Below are 25,129 nucleotides of genomic sequence, written 5' to 3'. Positions count from 1 at the left end.
TCTTAATTTAAAATTACCTTCTGTACGGCCGTTTATAAAATCAGAGAGTAGGCCAGTCGTCAGCTTCTGCCCCCATGTAACTAGTACTGGGTGTTCGGGATAAAAATGAGCACTCTTTACCCCAATTTTGGGTCCTTCGAGGGAGGTGTTCAACACAACGAACCAGGCAATCAAACTATAATGCTTTATCACTCTCACTTAGCCATAGAAATCTACAATTTTAAATTTTGGCGAAGCCCCTGGTATTCGGAGGGCCAAATTTGGGGCGCTATATATGCCTAAGCCAGACAAGGCTGACTCCTCGCCCGAAGCAGAAAAAGTCTTTAAAGACTTGAGACCTCTCGAACAGCGACCGGTCTCTCGCCTTATCATGACAGTCAGTTTTCAGCTTTCTCTACTAAGGTGCTCGTCTGGAAGAACCGAGACACAATCGCAGTAGTTCTCCCACCGCTACCTTAGCCGATATAACGGAACATAAGGTACCAAAGCATGGGAGCCGGGCAAACCCAACATTTGACCAAAGACATGATTCAGAGCTGATGCATATAGTGCTATAAGTTCGGGGTGCCGCACTTTCAAAAGTGTTCGGACTTCTGGCGCCGTATTATGGGGTAAACAAGAGCCCCTGGCGTACTTTCCGTACCCTAACCTACGGGTGTGGATTGTCGTAAATGGACATATAAGAGAAAAAAGAATAAAAACTTAAATAATGCAATGATAGACTATCGATATGCATTGTTATTTAAATAATACGTCGAAGCGTAATGGTACAAGTAGTACAATAAGCAGAAAGCGGGACAATTTGAAATGTCCTATCCCAGGGCGAGATGTGCATAGATTCGTAAAAAAAGGTATATCAATTATTATTAGAGACCACCTGGGGGTTCCCGTGTTCATCTTAGCTCCTTGCCGCCTTGGTTGTTGCTTCCGGAATGTGTCCGGCAATCGTGCTGCCGGAAGGGGCTTCCAAAGAGTTAGGCCCTGAAAGAGAAAAGGAATTATAAAGGTATACAGCCCCTAGGGCGGTTAAGCCACATTGCGAGGCATGTCCTGATTGTGCCCCCGCCTATATCCATGGTATTTTTAGTGCGTAGTTATGTACGCGCGGCACAGATTTCGTCGCTTGACTGGGACAGGGATGGGGCCGAATTGCTAGGCGAGCTTTGATCGTGCCAGGCGATCCTGTTGTAGCTTGTTCCGGACTTGTTTGAAGGTGTCCGGGGGCTATGACGCCGAATCAGTGATCTGCCTTAAAAGGCTGCTTTGTGCTTCTGCTGCAAGGGCCGCAATGTTCTCTTCCATGCGGAGTGAGCGTTCTGTGTTTCCATTTACTGTTATGACCCCCTGGGTCCTGGCATCTTGAGCTTGAGGTATGCGTAATGCGGCACCGCATTAAATTTTGCGAATGTTGTCCGTCCGAGAAGTGCATGATAGCCACTGCGAAACGGGATGATATCGAAGATTAACTCTTCGCTTTGGAAGTTGTCCGGTGATCCGCAGACCACTTCCAGTGTGTTTGAGCCCATCCAATGGGCCTCTACACCTGGGATGATGCCTTTAAAGGTGGTTTTGCTGGGTTTGATCCTCGAGGGATTGATACCCATTTTTCGCACTGTATCCTGATAGAGCAGGTTCAGGCTGCTGCCGCCGTCCATAAGGACTCGAGTGATGTGAAATCCGTCAATGATGGGGTCTAGGACCAGTGCGGCGGATCCGCCATGACGGATGCTAGTGGGGTGGTCCCTGCGGTCGAACGTGATCGGGCAAGCAGACCATGGGTTGAACTTTGGGGCGACGGGCTCCATCGCATAGAGGTCCCTTAGTGCACGCTTCATCTCCCTCTTGGGAATGTGGGTTGCGTATATCATGTTCACCGTCTTCACTTGTGGGGGAAACCCCTTCTATCCACCTATGTTCGGTGACCGGGGCTCTTCCTCGTCATCACTATGCAGCCCCTTCTCCTTGTTTTCGGCATTTAATTTGCCGGCCTGCTTGAACACCCAACATTCTCTGTTGGTGTGATTGGCTGGCTTGTCGCGGGTGCCGTGGATTTGACACGAGCGATCCAGTATGTGATCCAAACTGGACGGAGCCGGAGTATTTCTTTTAAATGGCTTTTTCCGCTGACCGAATCTAGAGCCTTTGAATCCGGCATTGACTGTCGTATCTTCGATGTTATCACCGTTATTGCGGCCCTTTGGTCTGTTACGACGTTGCCTATCGTTACCATCTTTGGTATCCGGAGTGTCCAGATTCCTCGATGTGTTGTTGCTGCGAGCCAGCCAGCTATCCTCGCCCGCGCAGAAGCGGGTCATGAGTGTTGTGAGGGCTGCCATAGATTTCGACTTCTCCTGGCCGAGGTGGCGGGCGAGCCACTCATCGCGGATATTATGCTTGAATGCCGCTAGGGCCTCTGCGTCAGGAACCGAGTCCAGAATTGTCTGGACGATTCTCCTGGCTGCTGGGTTATATGGCTAAAATCATCAGCATCCGGAGGCCGCACATAAGTGCCCTGGAAGTTGTCAAGAAATGCATCTTCCAGATCCTCCCAAGTGCCGATGGAATCTGCTGGCAAGCTGTTCAGCAAATGCCGAGCTGGTCCTTTGAGTTTTAGTGGGAGGTACTTGATGGCGTGTAGATCATCACCGCGAGCCATGTGGATGTGTAGGAGGAAATCCTCAATCCATACAGTGGGATCTGTTGTGCCGTCGTATGATTCGATATTTACGGGTTTGAAACCCTCTGGGAATTCTTGATTCATAACTTCATCAGTGAAGCATAGGGGGTGTGCGGCGCCTCTGTGCCGGGCTATATCCCGACGCAGTTCATATGAATCTTGTCTGCTGTATTCGGCCCAGCCGGATTTACTCTTCGTGTATCCGATGCGACGATCACCATCCCATGTTGGCGCGCGTGTCCGTGACCTGTATATTGACCTTGCGATTTTTTTCCTTACTGTCCAATACGTCTCGCAGGTCCCTTGTGTTGTCCCGGGCCTTAGTATTTTTGATTGAGTGGTGGCGGGGTGCAGGCTGAACTTCAGGCTGAAACGCCTCTCTGTCTCGGCCACGCGGTGGCCGGTCAGCCACATCGCACACTGGTGATTGAGGTTTCAATGCTTCCTCCTCGAGGTGAGGTAGCAACCTGCGTTTTGGGTAATTCTTGGAGGGGCGCTCGAGTTCATACTCCTCGGCCGCAAGGACTTCAGTCCACCTATCTGCCAGCAAGTCTTGATCGGCTTGAAGCTGTTGCTTCTTTTTCTTCAGGCTATTTGCCGTGGCCATATGCCGGCGCTTGAAGTGCTCTTGCACGACGGGGTCCTCAGGCACGATAAATTCTTCGTCGCCGAGGCTCGCCTCGTATTCGGAGAGAGGCATGCAATTGTCCTCCTCCGGTTCTCCATCTGCTGCCCGCTCTGGGGGGGCTAGCTTGTTCGTCCTCTGGCTCTACATCATGCTGGAGGGGATTGTTGTTGTCTTCGTCACTATCCGGAGTGTTATTATCTCCTGTGCCGGTATCACTGCTCTTGTTGTGGCGGGACTTAGAGCGGCGCCGCTGACGTCGGCGTTTGGGTTGCTTCTTGGAGGGGTCATCCTCTCATGTCTCGTCGCCATTGCCCTCTTTGGGGGTGTCCACCATGTATATGTCATATGCTGAGGTGGCGGTCCAGCTCCCTGTGGGCGGTGGTTCCGGTTCATCTCCGGCGTCGTCGTCCATACCGTCGAAGTCCTCGGAGTCTAAGTCGAGCATGTCGGTTAAGTCGTCGACAGTGGCTACTAAGTGGGTGGTGGGTGGGCAGCGAATTTCTTCGTTGTCCGCATCCCATTCTAGCCGGACATAGTTTTTCAAGGTTCTCCTGATAGGGAGAGAGACCTTAATGAATTTAGAACATCGCTTAAGGGCGAGTGCTGAAAGATATCCGTGGAGGTGAACTCCATGATCGATGCCCAGTCAGATTCGACGGGTACGGATGTAAGTGGCTGGGAGTCCACGGCCGGAGATGAATCCAGCGGTCCAGCGACATGGCTCTCGTAAGGGGTGGAGTCAGTATCCGGCTCTATCACCACTGAGAGTGCGGCCTCCATGGCGGGGCCGATCCCTCCGCCCTCGGATGGCGCGACTGGCTCCGGATTGAGGGACGGAGTGGTTGCAGATGCGATCTCCCGAACATTGTCTGATGGCAGAGTTACGTCATGCTCGTTGCGATTGTGCGCTGCGTCCGACTTGGGCTCGAATTCGTCAAAGATCAAGTCTCCAGGGATGTCGGCCGTGTAGTTCAAGGTTCCAAATATGCCCTGATGGCCAGAGGCGTAGCTCTCGATCTGCTCCAGATGGCCAAGCGAATTGGCCCGTAGTGCAAAACCGCCGAATACAAAGATCTGTTTGGGGAGGAAAACCTCACCCTAGACCGCATCGTTACCAATGATCAAAGGAGCCATCAAACCTTATGGCGACTGCACAGTGGAACTCTCAATGAAAGCACCAATGTTGGTGTCAAAACGGGCGGATCTCGGGTAGGGGGTCCCGAACTGTGCGTCTAATGCGGATGCTAACAGGAGGCAGGGGACACGATGTTTACCCTGGTTCGGGCCCTCTTGATGGAGGTAATACCCTACATCCTACTTGATTGTTCTTGATGATATGAGTATTACAAGAGTTGATCTACCACGAGATCAGAGAGGCTAAACCGTAGAAGCTAGCCTATGGTCTGATTGTATGTTGTCCTACGGACTAAACCCCTCTGGTTTATATAGACACGGAGGGGGCTAGGGTTACACAGAGTCGGTTACAAGGGAGGAGATATACATATCTGTATTGCCTAGCTTGCCTTCCACGCCAAGTAGAGTCCCATCCGGACACGGGACGAAGTCTTCAATCTTGTATCTTCATAGTCCAACAGTCCGGTCAAAGGATATAGTCCGGCTGTCCGGGGACCCCCTAATCCAAGACTCCCTCAGTGGTGTAAGGGGGAAAGTTGTGGTTACGAAACTCTAATGGATCTTCTCGATCTTGGTTGCTCTTCCCGAAGAAGTTAATCCCTATCATTGGTGTCTTCTATTCTTTATTCCAATGCATCATGATGAAGTTGTTGTCCTTTCTTCGGGGAACTCCATCATACTTACTAATAGGTAACAGGCAGCTCTACAACGATAGGATGTTATAAGGGAAAATCATCTGGGGGTATCCCAAGAATGAACACATGAGTATCTCTCGAGTTGAACAAATGAAACACATCGAGAGCAAAGTAAGAAGGTACCATAAGCAGTTTCAAGCGGATAGACAATCGTCGTTGCCTGAAACAATGCGTGAAAGGAGTTCAGAGCAACAAGAATTAGTGTTGTGTCTGATACCAGAATTGACGATCTCTCAGAAGGTGGCTCGTGATTTACCTACGAGGTCATGCGCGAGGAATAACTATGGAAATAGGAGGTGTACAGGAGAGTCAGGTTTCGATCCTATGGAACTGTGGGTTATGGGCCCACCATGTAGGTTAAAGTAGAAAGGGGACTGACATCTTGCACGGTCATGATAATAAGGCATGTTAGAGGGTAGCCTGTAAGTTATGTCGGCAAGAACATTGATACCAAGTGTGAGGGATGAAGAGAACCATTTTCCTGCTCGTTGAACGAGGCGGACCAATAGGCAAAGTTCTCGTCCTTCGGTGGTTACAGGGATGTCATCAACAATAGTAACAGTGTCTTACCGACAGAGTTGTACAACCGAGGTGTTTACATAAGCCGTGAATCATTACTGCTTAGATCATATAAACCACGAGAAAGTTTAAACAAGACAATGGAAAGGGAAATGTGATCATCACATTAAACAGAACAATGGAAAGGAAAATATGTTTAAACACATATGTCAAGGGTATATCCTTCCCAAGGACAAGTAGAGCATGATACCTGTGACATGATATAATGTACAAAACCATTTAGGTAAGGGGAGAGGAATTTCATGACATTACCCATACAACAGTGTTTGGATAATTGATAAAGAGAATTTAGCATTGTGCTTCAAGTGCTCTTATTGATGATCAGAGTAGAATAGACAAGCTTCGAGATAGTATTGACATGGTCATCAGGTAAAGATTAGGCTATGGATACACAAAGGATCCATTAGGAACAACTTATATAATAAGTCTTATAATTTCCTCATGGGTGAATGGATAACCTTGCCAAAAAGAAAGCTATAACAATAGGTCCTCCGGCTAGGTGTGCTAGGCATGACATCACCTTATCGTGTCAAAGACTAGTGTTATAACTCTTGAGAATATGTTCCAACCATCATATTTGACCGAGATTCAGATCTGATAGGTGTCAGGATACCTCAGACTCAGGATGCCTGAGACGAAAAAGGTGCGACACAAATTGACGAGATGACATTGTAAGATTCTCAGGAAATGAACTATGGAAGCAAGTTCCAAATCATGGGTTCATCATTAAACCAAGGAGAGGATGAGGAGGTGGCTGATGAACTCAGCGACAATGAATCGAGATTTCCAAAAGATGGATTCACACCAGTATTCGAACAAGGAGATAATATTTGTCAGATCAAAAGATATAATGAGGTATGCTCGAGGAAAACATACACAGTTAATCATCGATTGAAAGGTGCACTCGAAATATGGGCTTAGGTAGCATGATCAATGTTAGAATGGTAATTCGATAACCAATGGTCTAAGAATGAAATATCGACCATTAACTTCAAAACAATAGGGTTGCTAGAATTTCTGAAGTCGCACATCATAGTTCAATTGTCGGTTTTCCGGTTAAAAACAACACGGGGACCAGGGAATGAACGGATATGGCAAGAAGTATCACCTGTATCAAGATCTCTTAAGAGGTTGTGAAATTCTCATGAATTTCTTGACATAAAAGATGGTAATACTTCCAAGGTAAAGAAGAACAACTGCTAGGTAGCAAGGATCTCAAGGTATAACACAAAACACGAGCAAGTTTGTGTTGAACGGAAGGCAATAAAGTGGTCGATGCTAACACGAATCATCGAGGGGCAAGGATGGTATTACCCATCAAGAATTCGATATATATATATATATATATATATATATATATATATATATCTTGGAAGAGCTTAGGATGTTGATGATGATCACGACACAGTTGTCAAGAGATTTCATGAAGATGTAATCGGTCGGTGATGCCATCAAGTCAAATGATGATGAAGCGAAAGGTTATGGGAACCAAGGGTACGACATAAACTCGAAATCACGTTTGATGTTCATGGAGAAATGATATGATGAGGAAGTTCGACATAAGATTAGTTCATCGTCGAAAATTGTGCTCCGAGAAGAAGGACCAGGTAGCACAATTAAAATTTAGCACGATAATGATATAGCCGACCGGGTTAGGAATGACTTGAAGGATTATTAAACTCATAAGCAACAAACATTACTTAGAGTTAATGAACCGGATTACAGACTCGATTCACTATCGGTGTCCCTAAGTGTCTAACAACTCAGCACCGATGGAAAAATTGGAATCGGTGAGAAATAATACTTGAAGAAGAACTCGTAAGAAGTAATATGGTTCTGTGATTTTATCGAGATACCACGGGGTAATACTCGAAGGTAGAACATAATAGAGGTTGCGAAGTTGTATTGATCTGCTAAAGACAAGTGCTTTAACTAGTCCGAGAAATGGAATCAAGGAGAAAGTATGATCGGAACCACGATTGCAAAGGCTCAATTAACAGATACCAAATGATATTATATCAAGGAAATAGTTATTATTATAAGAAGCTTCCATGATAGGATATACATCATGTCCATGTGCATGAACACAAAGTTCAAGGTCGACTCCCACTTCTTCAATGTATAACCTTCCATTCCCCTCTTGCTTTTCGAAAATGACATTAGTTGTCGAAAGTTTTACCTGGTGCAGTACTAGATAATTATGACCCGTGAAATCTTTCAGGTTAACATAGAGTAAGGAAGGCATAGGTTTAACCCATCGGGGCATCTTATGAACACATACCACCAACTTCAGGAGCGAATAACTCAAGCTCGGGAGCAGAGCATGGTTGACAAAAGCAGGGATACAATTTACCAAAGGCATTATGTATTCGATGAAAGGCTCACAAGTTTAATGAATATGAAGGACGGTGTCGGACAAAATCCAACAAAGGATCTGGTGGTCCATAAGGGATCTGCTATGAGTATCGGTACTCAACTAGAGGAAGAAAGAATGCAAGGAGATCAGATTATAGAAACAACTGACTAACTCAAATCTCAAATGCAAAGGAATTATGAATTCCAAGACAAGGGATCAGAAGCAATGCTATGATTAGGGATGGATAAGTTGAATAGCCTTAGGGGTACAATCGATGGCAATTTGGTTGGTTGAGATCCGGCTCATGTTTAAAATTGGCGTCTAAGCCAGAAGGATGAATTTTGGAGCTGGTTGAGGATTGCGGGCATTCATAATTTATTGGATCGATGGACTCAAGATGATAGTGACAAAGGATGCCAATAAGATTATTATACTTATGGGATTAACCATAATGCAAGCAAACAAGAATTTCAAGAGCAATAAGCTGTTGAGGATTTTCGGAAGATCAAATAGTATTCAGAGACTGTAGTGAAACACATGAACAACTGGGGAGAAACAAATCCTCGGTGTGTGTGAGGATTAATTTGTAGGTGTATTCAGGTGACAAGGAACTGCAAGGCAGTAGGCACAAGGATTCTCGGAACAACAACGAGTATCTCGAGGTATCTCGTCAAAACAAGTGCAACTGGGGACTAAGGTAAAAATGGAAAGTGCATGTAGTTATCTATAGGGGTTAACGGTGGATGGGAATTGCAAACTCAATGAGCACAAGTTCTTGAGATAACATCAGAGAGTATCTTCTGAATCTTCTGGTGCAGCAGGCGATCATCTGTAATAAGGGGCTCTCCGGAAGGAAGTAATTACGAGAACCTACAGTTAGAGTTAGCAAAATCATTTAACCCGAATAGAAGAGAGATCAGTGTCCCAGAGTATAGATGGGGAACAAAAGATCCTAATACCACCCAATGGAGACGTGGGCCCGTAAGCCGCACAACCATGTTAGATAAAAGTTTTGCAATGACTAGACACAACTTCAGCCAAGGAGTTTGGAAGGGGGATTCCTACAGGCAGTCGGCTCTGATACCAACTTGTGATGTCCCTGATTTGACCGTACACTAATCATACACGCAAATGTGTACGATCAAGATCAAGGACTCACGGGAAGATATCACAACACAACTCAAGACACAATTTAAAATAATACAAGCTTTATATTACAAGCCAGGGGCCTCGAAACAAATGCCCGAAGACACAAGAGTCAGCGAAAGCAATAAAATCTGAGTACAGACATAAGTTAAACAAGTTTGCCTTAAGAAGGCTAGCACAAAAGTAGCAACGATCGAAAAGGAAAGACCTCCTCCTTGGGACCTCCTAACTACTCCTCGAAGTCGAACTCCATGTAGAATCATCCTCGGGATCCTCTGGCTCCTAGACTCCACCATACGATCGCGATAACCTGGAAATGGGAAAAAGAAGTAGCAAAGCAACCTTGAGTGCTCATCCAAAGTACTCACAAGCAAGAAACTACATTACATATGCATTGGTATCAATGGAAGGGGTAGAATATGTGGGCTGAACTGCAAAATGCCAGGATAAAAGGGGGATAGCTAGTCCTATCAAAGACTATGCTTCTGGCAACCTCCATCCTGCAGCGTGTAGAAGAGAGTAGATGGTAAGTTCACCAAGTATCATCGCATAGCATAAGCCTACCCGGTGATCCTTCCCTCGTCGCCCTGTGAGAGAGCGATCACCGGTTGTATCTGGCACCTGGAAGGGTGTGTTTTATTAAGTATTCGGTTCTAGTTGTCATAAGGTTAAGGTACAATTCCAGGTCGTCCTTTTACCGAGGGACATGGCTATTCGAATAGATCAACTTCCCTACAGGGGTGCACCACATTTCCCAACACACTCGATCCCCTTTGTCCGGACACACTTTTCTGGGTCATGCCCGGCCTCGGAAGATCAACATGTCGCAACCCCACCTAGGCACAATAGAGAGGTCAGCATGCCGGTCTAAATCCTATGGCGCAGGGGTCTGGGCCCATCGCCCATTGCACACCTGCATGTTGCGTACACGGTCGGTGAGCAGACCTAGCAACCTTCATTACAAAGGAAGTTGCGTTACACGGTCCAACCCAGCGCGCGTCGCTCAGTCGCTGACGTCACGAAGGCTTTGGTTGATACCACGACGTCGAGTGCCCACAACTGTTCCCACGTAGTTGGTTAGTGCGTATAGGCCAGTGGCCAGACTCAGATCAAATACCAAGATCTCATTAAGCGTGTTATCTTGAAGTAACCGCGAACGCCGACCAGGGCCAGGCCCACCTCTCTCCTGGGTGGTCTCAACCTGCCCTGTCGCTCCGCCACAAAGATCCACACAGAGGGCCGTCGGGAAAGTATGTCCTTTCAGCCCCCAATTCGTGAATCAACCGCATGTACTCAACGAGCCGACCCGACTTTAGTCACAACATGTATCATGTGTAATATGTATAGTATATACCCGTGATCAACACCTGACATGATCACGGCCCGATAGTATAGCATGGCAGACTGACAAGAATGTAGGCCCACTGATGATAAATTAGCATCCTGTACTAAGCATTAGGATTGCAGGTAAGGTATCAACAACTGTAGCTACAATGACAGGCTATGCATCAGAATAGGACTAACAGAAAGCAGAAACATGCTACACTACTCTAATGCAAGCAGTAGAGAGAAGAATAGGCAATATCTGGTGATCAATGGGGGGGCTTGCCTGGTTGCTCTAGCAAGTAGGGGTCGTCAACAATGTAGTCGACCGGGGCACTAGCAGCGGCGTCAGTCTCGTTGTCTACCGGAGAGAAGAGGGGGAAGAAACAATGAATACAATGCAAACATATGCATAACGATGCATGACATGGCAATGAGCGGTGCTAGGTGTGCCCTAACGCAGTATGAGGTGATACCGGCGAAGGGGGAAACATCCAGGAAAATATCCCCGGTGTTTTGCGTTTTCGGACAGATGAATCAGAGGGGGAAAGTTGCGTGTTTGCTATGCTAGGGATGGGTGGCGGACGAACGGGCTACGTATCCGGATTCGTCTCGTCATTCTGAGCAACCTTCATGTACAAAGTTTTTCCATCCGAGCTACAGTTTATTTTATATTAATTTTCAAAGGATTTAAATCATTTCTAGGATTTATTTAATTATTTTAATTCAACATTATCCAGAATAGTGCTTGCTGACGTCATCAGTCAACAGAGGTGTTGAGTGGGTCAAACTGACATGTGGGTCCCACTGTCATACTCTATTAACTAATTAACCAAATTAATTAGTTTAAATTACACATTAGTCAGGTTAATTAATTAATTAGGCTAATCTAATCAGGATTAATTAAGTTAATTAATTCTTTAATTAATTAATTATTTTATTATTTATTATTATTATTATTATTTAAACATTCTATGGCCGTGGGGCCCCTTGTCATTGGCCCCAGGGGGCCGATGCGGGTTAGCGGGAGCTACCGCGAAGACGGGCGAAGGGCGTTGGGCGCCCGATTGGGGGGGGGGGACCCGGGCGCTGGCCTCGGGCACGGCTCGCCGGCGAGACAGGGCACCGCCGCGGCGGGGGCGGCGGACGGCGCGGGGATCAGAGCAGCGCGGCGAGCGGGAGGGGCCGGAGTGGGGCAATGGTGGAGGAGCAGCAGCAGCACCCGCAACTTGCTGCTGTGGCGGGTTGGCGAGCGACGACGATGTTGGGTAGCGCACGGGGGGGTGCGAGGGTGCGCACAGGCGAGGCGTGGGGTACAGTGGTAGGCCTACAGGTGGCGCGCAAAGGGGTGAGCGGCCCGAGCGCGCGGGGGAGAGCAGCGCAGCGGCGCACTGGGGAGCAGGGATGTGGCCATGCGCCGGGCACGGACTGCGCGGGCGTTCGGCCAGGCCGTTGCCGCCAGCAGCTTGAGAAGCAGTTAGTAGGAGCGTGGGGGGACCGGCAGGGGCGGGCGTGTTTCGGCAGAGTCGGCGAGTGGCTGAAGCGGGTGAGCGACGCGTTGGCGATGCAGGACAGGCAAGCGGGGCTGCGGGCGCGCGCGTGCACGGCGACGCAAGGAGCAGAGGCAAGCAGGGGGAGTGAAGGAGAGGCCGGGGCCTCACCGGCGGTTGTGGGGATTGGGCAGCGGGGCTCGGGGAGGAACATGAGGACGACGATGTTGAAGGAGACGAGGAGGAGGTCCGGCGAGGTGGCGGCATGGGCTCTGGGAGGCGAGGTCTAGCGGCATCGGGATGGCGTTGAGGTCGTGACGCGATCCTGTTCTGGATCAGGGAGGGGGTGAGCATGAGGAGGCGAGCGATGGGGTCAAGGCAGCGATGGCGGGGCGGCACCGGAGACGACGAGCGGCGTCGGGGCGCCGGGGTCGGGGGCAGCAAGCACTGGGTGCTCCCGATCCAGATCCAAGGGGATCGGGGGGAGTGGGGGTTAGGTAGGAGGGGAGGTGGGACGGCCTAGTTGGATGGCCAGCTGGGCTGAGGTCCAGCGCGAGGGGACGGTCCTTTTTTTGCTTTGTTTTATTTCTTTAGTTTGTTTTTATTTTACTTTCTTTTCTATTTAGTTTTTACTTAATATTTGAAATGATCCCTAAGTTAGTAATAACACAAAACCCAGTGCAACCACAAAGGTTTTACCCCAAAACCATTTAGTTTAGTATGCTATTATTTATAAAAGCATTTAAATAATGGTTTTTGCTAATGTTTTATTCGCCTCAGAGTACTTAAACATTTTATAAAAGTGAGGTTTCTTCATCACAACAACTTGTGATTTCTTTGTCACAAACCGAACAATTTAGTTTTAAAGTTTGAAAACTTTTATTGTTTGCTTGATCTTGAATTTGAATTTGAATCAGTTTCGAACTAACGCGAGATTAGAAATAGTAATCGAAGTGACGTGGCATCATTAGCATAGAATCACTATAGCTTAAATATTCGGGCGTCACAAAGCCATCGAGAGTATCTTGTTGAGGAAAACTTAATAGCTTGTGCTCCAAGATTTAGTCAGACAACTTGCTAAAGAAAACTAGGTACGGTACCTTAGAAGCTTCCCCCTTTAATGACATTCTATGCCAGAAGCTTTAGCGGTATCTTACTGAAGAAGACTGGAATTCTTGCACAGGAAATCATTCATACCTTACTGAGGAAGATTGAGGAGTCTTGCATTGTAAGCTTTCTGGTAGCTTGCGGAGGCAGACTAGGTTGCTCCCACCAGAAACTTCTCTTGGTGATTATGCAGACTAAATGCCATATATATACCATCTTAATATTCATGTTGTGGACTTCTTGTATGACAGAATTTGTCGGACTGCCCTTCTTGCTGAGTACTAAGTTCTTGTGGTGCACTATTCAATGTTACTTATGTTCAATGCGCGTTTATGACCATTTTTGTTTTTTGGTTGGTCGCTTCTCAATCTATTTGCTAGCCTTCATTTGTACCAAGCGGGAATGCTGCTTGTGCATCCAATTCCTAGAACCCAAAGTTGTGCCAAATGAGTCCACCATACCTATCTATGTGGTACTTCCATGTCGTTCCAAGTAAATTTGCATGTGCAACTCTAATGTTCAAAATAAATTTGTGTTTTGTGTGCCCGTACTGCTCATGAAGCGGCAGGGGGTGGCCAATATTTTCCATGTAGTTATTTTATTCTCATGATGATTGTTTATTCACTTGTCATTGTGTGACGCCCCTAGACCGATGCGCCAAGTGTCTTCTAGTTATTTGCCATTGTTGCCTTGTCATTCGCTTGCGTGTTGCATTTTGCCATGTCATCATCTGCATTGCATGTGCATGTTTTCAAAACTTGCATTCGTCTGGGTCTCACAGTTCCTTCCGTTGTCCGTTCTGAGCCCAGACACACTTGCACGCGCCCGCGACACGTTCGAAATATTATTTTACAAGTGGCCAGAAAATGTTCTCGAAATGGGTTGAAAGTTGGCGTGCGGTCTTATTTTAGTGTAGGTAGACCACCTGCCATGTTACATCCCATTCGGAGTCCGTTTGATGCTCCAACGGATAACAATAGCGGCACCGCTGCCGGTCTAACGTAGGTCTAACGTCTGACGTTTTCGGTCTCCGAAAACTGTTGTCAGGCCTCTCCTTCTCTTCTCTCCTCTCAGCCCAACTCCTCTTCACAGTCCACCCAGGCCCAGCCTACCCCTCTTTGCGCAGTGCATAGAATCCCTTGCATGCGCGTCCGAAACTTGCCCCCGAACCCGACCCGCTCAGTCATCACCGTTGTATTCAGATCGTCCCCAAACATCTGTAAAACATCTCCATTTTCTTATTTGGACTCCCTACCTATTTATTTCTCGGCCGTCCGATCGGAGGGACGAGGTAGCCCCTAACCTAATCCACCTTATGTATATTGATACGTCTCCATCGTATCTACTTTTCCAAACACTTTTGCCCTTGTTTTGGACATTAACTTGTATGATTTGAATGGAACTAACCCGGATTAACGCTGTTTTCAGCAGAATTGCCATGGTGTTATTTTTGTGCAGAAATAAAAGTTCTCGGATTGACCTGAAAATCAATGGAGAATATTTTTGGAATATATAAAAAATACTAGCAAAAGAATCAAGGCCAGGGGGCCCACGCCCAGTCCACGAGGGTGGGGGGCGCGCCTACCCCCAAGGTGCGCCCCTGCCTCGTGGGCCCCCTGGTGCTCCACTGACCTCAACTCCAACTCTATATATTCACGTTTGGGGAGAAAAAAATCAGAGGGAAGGATTCATCGCATTTTATGATACGGAGCCGCCGCCAAGCCCTAATCTATCTCGGGAGGGCTAATCAGGGCTCCGCAGAGGGGAATTTGTCGCCATCGTCATCATCACCCTTCCTCCATCACCAATGTCATGATGCTCACCACCATGCGTGAGTAATTCCATCGTAGGCTTGCTGGACGGTGATGGGTTGGATGAGATTTATCACGTAATCGAGTTAGTTTTGTTAGGGTTTGATCCCTAGTATCCATTATGTTCTGAGATTGATGTTGTTATGACTTTGCTATGCTTAATGCTTGTCACTAGGGCCCGAGTGCCATGATTTCAGATCTAAACCTATTATGTTTTCAAGAATATATGTGAGTTCTTGATCCTATCTTGCAAGTCTATAGTCACCTATTATGTGTTATGATTTGTTAACCCCGAAGTGACAATAACCAGGATACTTACCGGTGATGACCGTAGTTTGAGGAGTTCATGTATTCACTAAGTGCTAATGCTTTGGTCTGGTACTCTATTAAAAGGAGGCCTTAATATCCCCTAGTTTCCAATAGGACCCCGCTGCCACAGGAGGGTAGGACAAAAGATGTCATGCAAGTTCTTTTCCATAAGCACGTATGACTATATTCAGAATACATGCCTACATCACATTGATGAACTGGAGCTAGTTCTGTGTCACCCTATGTTATAACTGTTGCATGAGGAATCGCATCCAACATAATCATCCATCACTAATCCCATTGCCTACGAGTTTTTCACATATTGTTCTGTGCTTAGGTACTTTTCCGTTGCCACTGTTACAATCACTACAAAACTGCTACCGTTACTTTTGCTACCGTTACCGCTACTATCATATTACTTTGCTACTAAACACTTTGCTGCAGATATTAAGTTTTCCAAGTGCGGTTGAATTGACAACTTAGCTGCTAATACTTGAGAATATTCTTTGGCTCCCCTTGTGTCGAATCAATAAATTTGGGTTGAATACTCTACCCTCAAAAACTATTGCGGTCCCCTATACTTGTGGGTTATCAAGACAATTTTTTGGCGCCGTTGCCGGGGAGCATAGTTCTATTTTTTGAGTCACTTGGGATTTATATCTGCTGATCACTTTGAAGAATTTGAAAGATAAAAAACCAAGATTTTTCCCTCAACTACGAGGGGAGGTAAGGAACTGCCATCTAGCTCTGCACTTGATTTACCTTCTGTTTGGAGTAAACTTGCGACACCTACACCTGCTATTCATTCTGATATGTCGCATGTTATTGATGATGCCACTTCTACTTTGCATGATGCTTATGATGAAACTACTTCTATGATTGATAATATTGTGCCACGAGGTGAATTTCTTAATGAACAACTTGCTAGGGTTAGAGAGAATGAAATTATTGAAACTGATAATATTGATGAGAGTGATGATGAAGATTATCCCCTAGATATGAATTGCCTGTTATGCCTGAGGGTTATGTTATGGATGAAAAAACTGCTAGAGACTTTTTAGCTTGCAATGATAGATCTAATCTTAAGAAATTATTAGTTAAGCTTAAAGAAAAGTCCTTGAATGCTAGAATGAAATATGACCCTGCTTTTGCTACTTCACCTATCTTATTTCTGAAAAGGATTATGATTTCTCTGTCGATCCTGAGTTAATTACTTTGGTTGAATCTGATCCTTTTTATGGCTATGAATCTGAAACTGTTGTGGCACATCTTACTAAATTAAATGATATAGCCACCCTATTCACTAATGATGAGAAAACTCGCTATTACTTTATCCTTAAGTTGTTTCTATTCTCATTAAAGGGTGATGCTAAACATGGTTTAACTCTCTTGATCCTGGTTGGTGCGTAGTCCCCAGGATATGATTTATTACTTCTCTGCTAAATATTTCCCCGCTCATAAGAAACAAGCTTCCTTAAGGGAAATATATAATTTTGTGCAAATTGAAGAAGAGAGTCTCCCACAAGCTTGGGGGAGGCTTCTCCGATTACTTAATGCTTTTCCTGATCATCCTCTCAAGAAAAATAAAATACTTGATATCTTTTATAATGGACTAACCGATGCTTCCAGAGACCACCTGGATAGTTGTGCTGGTTGTGTTTTCAGGGAAAGAACTGTTGCTCAAGCTGAATTGATATTGAATAATATGTTGAGTAATGAAAATGATTGGACACTTCCTGAACCAACTCCTAAGCCAACTCCGAAGAAAAGGGGTATTCTATTTCCCAGTCCTGAAGTATGCAAGAGGCAAAGAAATCTATGAAATAAAATGGTATTAAAGCTGAAGATGTTAAGAATTTACTACCTATTGAAGAAATTCATGGACTTGATAACCCGACACAAGTAGTAAAGGTAAATTCTCTCTATAGATTTGATGAAGGTGATATCCCTCGTTATAAGTCTGCTAGCCAGTGCTTAGATGAGTTTGATAATTTTATTGTTAAACAAGAAAACATCAATGCTTTTGTTGGTAGACAATTGAAACACAATGCTTATATGATTGAACACTTGAGTGATTATGTGTCTAGAGTTAAAGGTGAACTTAAACTTATTAGTAAACATGCTTCTATGGTTACCACTCAAGTACAACAAGTACTTAAAGCTCAGTCAATTTCTTCCGTGACAGAGATGAAGTTCTTCTGGTCTCTAAGGAATTTGTTCTGACTAAGGAGTTTGGAATTCGCCAGTGCAGATTGCCTACACACTGAGGAACATGATAGCCCTGAGGAATTTGTTAGTCAAATTTCCGACCGTTGCTGTGCTACGCGCCAGCTGTCCCAAAATATCCTTCCACCTAACGGTTATATCATTGATGGGCATTTATGTCTTATCATGTCGGGCTGCTCCCTAGGCTATAAATAGCCGCCCCTACAACCACTAGCTGGTTGGCTACTCCGAGAGAAACTAACACTTGCCATTTGGGAGCATCCCATCCTCCGAGGACTCTGAGTGAAAATCATCAAGTGAGGAAAACCCAAACCCAAACCCAAACACCTACAATCCCCAAGTGATTGAGCATCAATGAAGAGATGGATACTGCGTGGATCTGACGCTTGTTACCTTTGAAGACAGTGCATCTTCTAGATGGTTAGGCGTCATGGTCTAGAGCATCCAAGAGGAAATTGTGGATCGCCGAGTGACCGAGTCTGTGAAGGTTTGGAAGTCACCTGAAGACTTACCACGAGTGATTGAGCAAGGTCTGTGTGACCTTAGCTCAAGGGGAATATGGTGAGGACTGGGTGTCCTGAGCTGCGTGTTGAGGACTGGGTGTCTGGGACTGTGTGCCCTCAGGTTTAAATACCTAGCCTCCCTAACCATACGTACAACTGTCACAGCAGTTGGAACTGGTCTACCAAATCATTGTCTTCACCAAGCTACCTGGTTCCGTGTTGTGTGCTTGTTCATATCTGTTTGAAGACTTTGACTAAAGACTTTCTCTATTTCCTCAGCTCAATTTGTTCAGTCTGTTTGTCTTCATTCTGTTTATCATGTGTTTATGCTTTCTGTACTCTATGCTTGTTTTCATTTCATCATGAAGACCATGCTCATGCTCTGTTATGTTTACTTCTGAGTACTTGTTCCGCTGCAAGTAGTTCTTCACTCAGGAATTTGCTCACCCTGAAATTCCTCAGTGAAGAATTCATAAAAATTGCCTATTCACCCCCATCTAGTCGATATAATGCACTTTCAATTGGTATTAGAGCAAGGTACTCCCTTGTTCTGTGTGATTTGTGTTTAACCGCCTGGAGTTTTAGTTATGTCGACCACAGGAATGAAGACTATGACATGCCCCATCTTTGACGGTCATGATTATCCCAAGTGGAAGGCCATGATGAAGAAGCACCTCATGGCGATGAATAGCAAACTCTGGACCATCACCGAAATTGGTCTTACTGAACTATGCAAGATGGCGGAGGCTGATGATATTCGTGAGTACATGCTACTCAACCTCACGGCAAAGGACAACATCTGCTCTAGCTTGTCACAAAACCAGTTTAGGAACGTTATGCATCTCAGCCGTGCGAAACTCATCTGGGACCGACTCTCTGAGGTCTATGAAAGTCATCGATCTCACCATGAACCCTGGTTTGAGGACCTCATGGGATCACGCAAGGCTATGACCTTCAATCGAGAATCATCATCCTCTGCACCATGCCTTATGGCAAAAGGTGCCAAGGTAACTGAATGCTACTTATCTGAGTCCAGCGATGATGAATCTGGTGATGAATTTGGACCCAGTTATGTCAAACTTGCTTCCCTTGCCACTAAACAACAAAGAGCTTTGGAAAAGTTCAAAACGTGCTAAATGAGAGCGACGATATGTTGGGTGAGGAAATGGATCGCACTAAAATTTGGACTGAAAATCTTCAGAGACTTCAGTCCAAGTTTGACAATCTTCAAGGTCATCATAACACTCTCCTATCTGATCATGAGAAGCTTTCTTATGAATTTCTTCAAAGAAAGCAAGATCTTGAGAAATTAAGAGTGAGTTATGAAGATCTTCAGAAGGAGCTTGATTCATTACTTGCTCAGCAGATAAGCGCTACTCAGGATGTAATTGTTCCTCCATGTTTTAAGTGCATTGAACGTGAAACTGCTAACTCTTCACCTGAATGCTTAAATACTTCCATTGCTGCAAATTCTTCAACTGCCTCTGCTATCACTAATTCCTCATCTGAGTACATTGCTAGTATCATTGATGATCCAGGGCTGGAGGAATTGTATATGACAGGCATGTACAAAAGCCTCAAAGGGCATCAGGCTCTTTGTGATGTGCTTAAAAAGCAGATCCTCAACATGAACCCTAGGAAAGAGGGTATTTCCTTTGAGAGGAAACTTAATGCTGATGGGACCTACTGGAAACCTAAGCAGTATCCCAAAACCTCATGGGTTGCTGCAAAGGGACCTTTAGTGAATCCATCTACTTTATCTAGCTTTACATGTGAATCTTCATATTCTTCTGATGAGTCAATTGACTCCAACTAGAAACTGTTCAAAAATCAGAATGGTGAAGTATTTTCTAGATATGTTGGCACTAACTGTAGGAACGGTTCCCAAAAGGTGCCTTGAAAATCTTCAGGTGAATGTCATCATGACACCACCTGTGAAGAATAGGAACCCCAGATCAAATTGTTCATATGGACCAAATTCTTCATATGGATCAAAGTCCTCATACGGACCAAACTCCTCACGTGGATCAAACTCCTCAAAAGGATCAAAGTCCTCACATGAGAATCATCGTGCTGACCCGTCTATTTCGCAGGGAAGATCTAAGGATTATGGATATGTGCATTATTCTTCAAATCATTATGTTCATAAGTCCTTGAAGAATTTCTCTGCTTACTCTTATGCTTACCCTAACCCCTCTTATGTGAAACAAAGTGGATTGGCATCTATGCCACCTTTCTCTCATGGAGCTCGCAGAATGATGAACTCTTTGCCACCCCTTGAGATGTGGGTCGTGAAGAAGAAGAACTAACCTCTTATGCAGGGTCAGGTCTCCAGACAAACTTAATCTTCTGAAGAATTTGCTGGAGACCTGAATATGCTTGAAAGGATGCAAGCTAATCATGAAGAAATGAATTTTCATTTCTTACTTCCTCATACTGCTTTATCTGTTCTATTGCTTGATGAAATTGATCTGATGAAATTGATACCATATTCTTCACTAATGAAGTATATGAGTTCGTAAGCTCCACTAATTCATCTGCAGGATGATCAACCCAAAGCCACTGAGTGGGTCCTTGATAGTGGATGTACAAATCACATGACTGATGACAGGAGCTTATTGATGGACTCTTCTTTATCTCCATCACATCTGAAGCATATCACCTACGCTGACAAAGGCAAAAGCAAGGTATTGGGTCTAGGTAAGGTTGCAATCTCAAAGGATCGACACATGGACAAAGTCATGCTTGTTGGGTCCTTAGGGTTCAACCTCATGTCTGTCTCAATGCTTTCTGATCTTGATATGGTTGTTGTATTTGGAAAGTATCGTTGTGTTGTGATCATGGAAGCTGACAATTCCAAAGTCTTCGAAGGCTTTAGGAGAGGAGATTTGTATATTGTTGATTTCTCTACAGGACCACAACCCGCTACTTGTCTACTTGCAAAAGCTTCAGAAGGTTGGCTATGGCATTGACGACTTGGTCATGCTGCCATGAGGAATCTGCACACGCTCGTGAAGAATAAGCATGTCATTGGCATCGAGGGTGTCAAATTCCTCAAGGACCATTTGTGTGGAGCCTGTGAAGCTGGAAAGATGACCAAGGCCAAGCATCCAGTGAAGACTATCATGACTACTACTCGACCATTTGAATTACTTCACATGGATCTCTTTGGCCCTACTCACTATGCCACATTTACTAATGATGCATCTTTATATGGCTTTGTCATTGTTGATGATTATTCTCGATATACATGGGTGCATATAATCACTTACAAAACTGAAGTGGAGGAAGTCTTCAAATGATTTTCCTCGAGGGCTTCAACCAACTTTGGTGTGAAGATCAAGCACATCAGAAGTGATAATGGAACTGAGTTCAAGAACATTGGTCTTGATGACTATCTTGATGAACATGGTATTACCCATGAGTTATATGCTCCTTATACTCATCAGGAAAATGATGTCGTGGAGCGCAAGAACAGGACTCTTGTTGAGATGGCCCACACTATACTTGATGAGTACAAGACGCCTCCTCGCTTTTGGCCTGAGGCAATTTATACTGCATGCCACATCATCAACAGGGTATATCTTCACAAATTCTTCAAGAAGACTGCATATGAACTCCTCACTGACAAGAAACCCAATGTGAGTTATTTCAAAGTCTTCGGTGCTAAATGTTGGATTAGAGATCCCCATCACAATTCTAAATTTGCACCGAAAGCACATGAAGGTTTTATGCTCAGTTATGGTAAGGACTCGCACACTTACTGTAACACCCTCGATGCGACTATAGCTCCCACGTGTCGAGGCACGACTTAGATACATAATCGCATTGAAGGCATATGTCGCAAGTGAGGTAATCGTCACACAACCCATGTAATACATAAGGGAAAGAGATACATAGTTGGCTTACAATCGCCACTTCACACCATTACATAAATAAACATTACATCAATCAAATACACTCATGGTCTGACTACGGAACCAAAATAAAAGAAGAACCCCAAATGCGACAAAGGTCCCCGATCGACCCCAACTGGGCTCCACTACTGATCAACTAGAACGAAACAACACAAAGGACAAGGTCGTCATCGAGCTCCTCCTGAGCTTGGTTGCGTCATCTGCACGGACTCATCGGCACCTACAAGCTGGTTTTGGAAGTATCTGTGAGCCACAGGGACTCAGCAATCTCACACCCTCGCGATCAAGACTATTTAAGCTTATGGGTAAGGTAAAGGTATGAGGTGGAGCTGCAGCAAGCGACTAGCATATATGGTGGCTAACATACGCAACTGAGAGCGAGAAGAGAAGGCAAAGCATGGTCGATAAAAGTATGATCAAGAAGTGATCCTAGACTACTTACGTCAAGCATAACTCCAACAACCGTGTTCACTTCCCGGACTCCGCCGGAAAGAGACCATCACGGTTACACACGCAGTTGATGCGTTTTATATCGGATCTGGTGTCAAGTTATCTACAACGGACATTAACAAATTCCCATCTGCCTATAACCGCAGGCACGGCTTTCGAAAGATTATACCCTGCAGGGGTGTCCCAACTTAGCCCATGACAAGCTCTCGCGATCAACGAAGGAATAGACCTTCTCCCAGGAAGACCCGATCAGACTCGGAATCCCGGTTTACAAGACATTTCGACAATGGTAAAACAAGACCAGCAAGACCGCCCGATGCGCCGACAATCCCGATAGGAGCTGCACATATCTCGTTGTCAGGGCAACACCGGATGAACACTACGTACAACTAAAACCAGACCTCGAGTTTCCCCGAGGTGGCGCTGCAAGTGGCTCTGGTTCGGACCAACACTTAGACAAGCACTGGCCCGGGGGGGCTATAATAAAGATGAGCCTCGAGAGAGCGACTCCCAAGGGAAAAGTAGGTGGTGGTGAGGCAAATGGTAAAAGTCAATGTTGGGCCTTGCTGGAGGAGTTTTATTCAAACGAACTGTCAAGGGGGTCCCATAAATCACCCGACCGCGTAAGGAACGCAAAATCCGGGAACATAACACCGGTATGACGGAAACTAGGCCGGCAAGAGTGGAACAAAACACCAGGCAAAAGGCCAAGCCTTCCACCCTTTACCAAGTATATAGATGCATTAATTATATAAGATATATTGTGATGTCCCAACCAAAATCCTGTCCACCATGGAGAAATCTTCAACTTCACCTGCAACTAGCAACGCTATAAGAGGGGCTGAGCAAGCGGTAACATAGCCAATCAACGGTTTGCTAGGACATGGTGAGTTAGAGGTTTGACATGGCAATTGGGAGGCTGACAAGAAAATGGTAGGCATCGAAGCATTGGCATAGCAAGAGCGAGCAAACTAGCATAGCAAAGATAGTAGTGATTTCGAGGGTATGATCATCTTGCCTTAAATCCCGCAAGGAAGAAGAACGAGTCCATGAAGAAGACAAACGGACGTAGACGAACGGTTCCTCACAAACGCGACGTTGTCGGAAACAACCCGAAGAAGCACACCGGAAAGAAGCAAACAACATAGTAAACAACAAACACATCAACATGGCATGAAGCACAAACGAGTATGATGCATGTCCGGTTTAATGAGGCACGGCATGGCAAAATGCACAAGCAATCCTACAAATTAAGTGGAGCTCAATATGCATCGGGATGCATATTGACAGAGCACCACATCAATTATTTAGTTTGATCTCGTTTATGTACCCAACAATATTAAATGTTGATTAACACGGCAAGAGGTGAAGCAAATGTAAACTACCTATCTAGTCAAGGTTAAATGAGGCCGGAAGCAACGAACAACAATTCCGGAAACTCCTCATATGCATATATTAGGTTTGGTACTGTTCTGCCCTAAACATAATTTTATAGTTTTTAAACATGCAAAGTAAAGCCACCATGTTAAACTAGGCATTTTTCTACCCCATTTACATATAAAGTTTGTTAGATTTGGAGCTACGGTTATTTAGTTATGAATTAAATCATGTTAACATGGCATAGGAGCAAATTAATGCAAACATCATTTTAGACATTTCAAACATGGATGAAAGTTGGATATTATTAATCTACACGAAATTCTGAGCAAGTTTCATATATAACTTATTTCAAACCGATGCACGGTTAGTGAGTTACTAAATGCATGAACTAGGGGGACTATTCTGCAAAACTGCAAATCCTCGGATAATTGCTAAAATCACAGAACTGAAAAAAAAAACCTACACGGGCCGAAACTGAACTTGGAGCAGGCCCATCAGTAAAAAAACAAGAGGCGCTCGGGGAGTGGCCTCACCCATGGGCTCGGCCCAGTCAGATCTGGAGGAGGCCGGCATGGGGCTGCGGTAGCTGGGCTGGGCCTTGGCGCGGTGCTGGGCCACGCAGCGCTGGGCCTTGGAGCGGACGAAGGGAGCTGGGCTGCTCCTGGACGCAGAAGTGAGGGGCGCGGGATCGGTCAACGCGGGGACGACGCCTCTCCTCGTTCGTTGCAGGGGAAGCAGGGCGATGCAGAGGAGGCGAGCAGGCGCCGGTGACCGGGAGCAGAGCGAAGGGGCGGCGAGGTCTTGGGCATGGGGAAGGTCGGATCGACCGGATCCAGGGCGCGGGGAGCCCGTTCCTGGCGGCGGCGGGGCTCCACAGCTTGCATGAGCTCGGGGCGACGAGGATCCGTTCCAGGACAAAGCAGCGGCGGGCGTCCATGGCGACGGAGTATCTGGGAGAGAGAGGGATTAGAGAGAGAGATGAAGCCGAAGGAGAAGACGGGAGGAGGAGGCAAGGCGCTGGCCTGCGGGTCGACGGCGGTGACAAGGCTGACGAAGGGGCCGTCGGAGTCGCGAAGCTTGTGCGCGAGCAGAGGAGCTCGGGCTGCAGCTGCTGGCCGCTGCGGGCGCGGACGGCGACGGCTGCGGGCGGCCGGACGCGTCCAGGACCAAGGGAGGAGGAGGCACGAGCAGGGATGAGGCCGGCGGCGTGGCTTTGGTGGCTGGGTTCGCCGGCGGGGTGGAGGAGACGAAGGTGGGTCGCACTCGGTGGCAGAGGGGGCAGAGTCGTGCTAGACCGTGGCCTCGATCCATCCTGGATCGAGCGCCGGCTGGCTGCTGTACGAAGGCTCGGCGAGGGGTGGATCGGGAAAGAGGCTGGCGATTGGCTCGATGGGGAAT

This window comes from Triticum aestivum, chromosome 7A, assembly GCF_018294505.1.
Source record: "Triticum aestivum cultivar Chinese Spring chromosome 7A, IWGSC CS RefSeq v2.1, whole genome shotgun sequence".
NCBI classification, from domain to species: domain Eukaryota; kingdom Viridiplantae; phylum Streptophyta; class Magnoliopsida; order Poales; family Poaceae; genus Triticum; species Triticum aestivum.
This window is presented reverse-complemented; position numbering follows the sequence as displayed.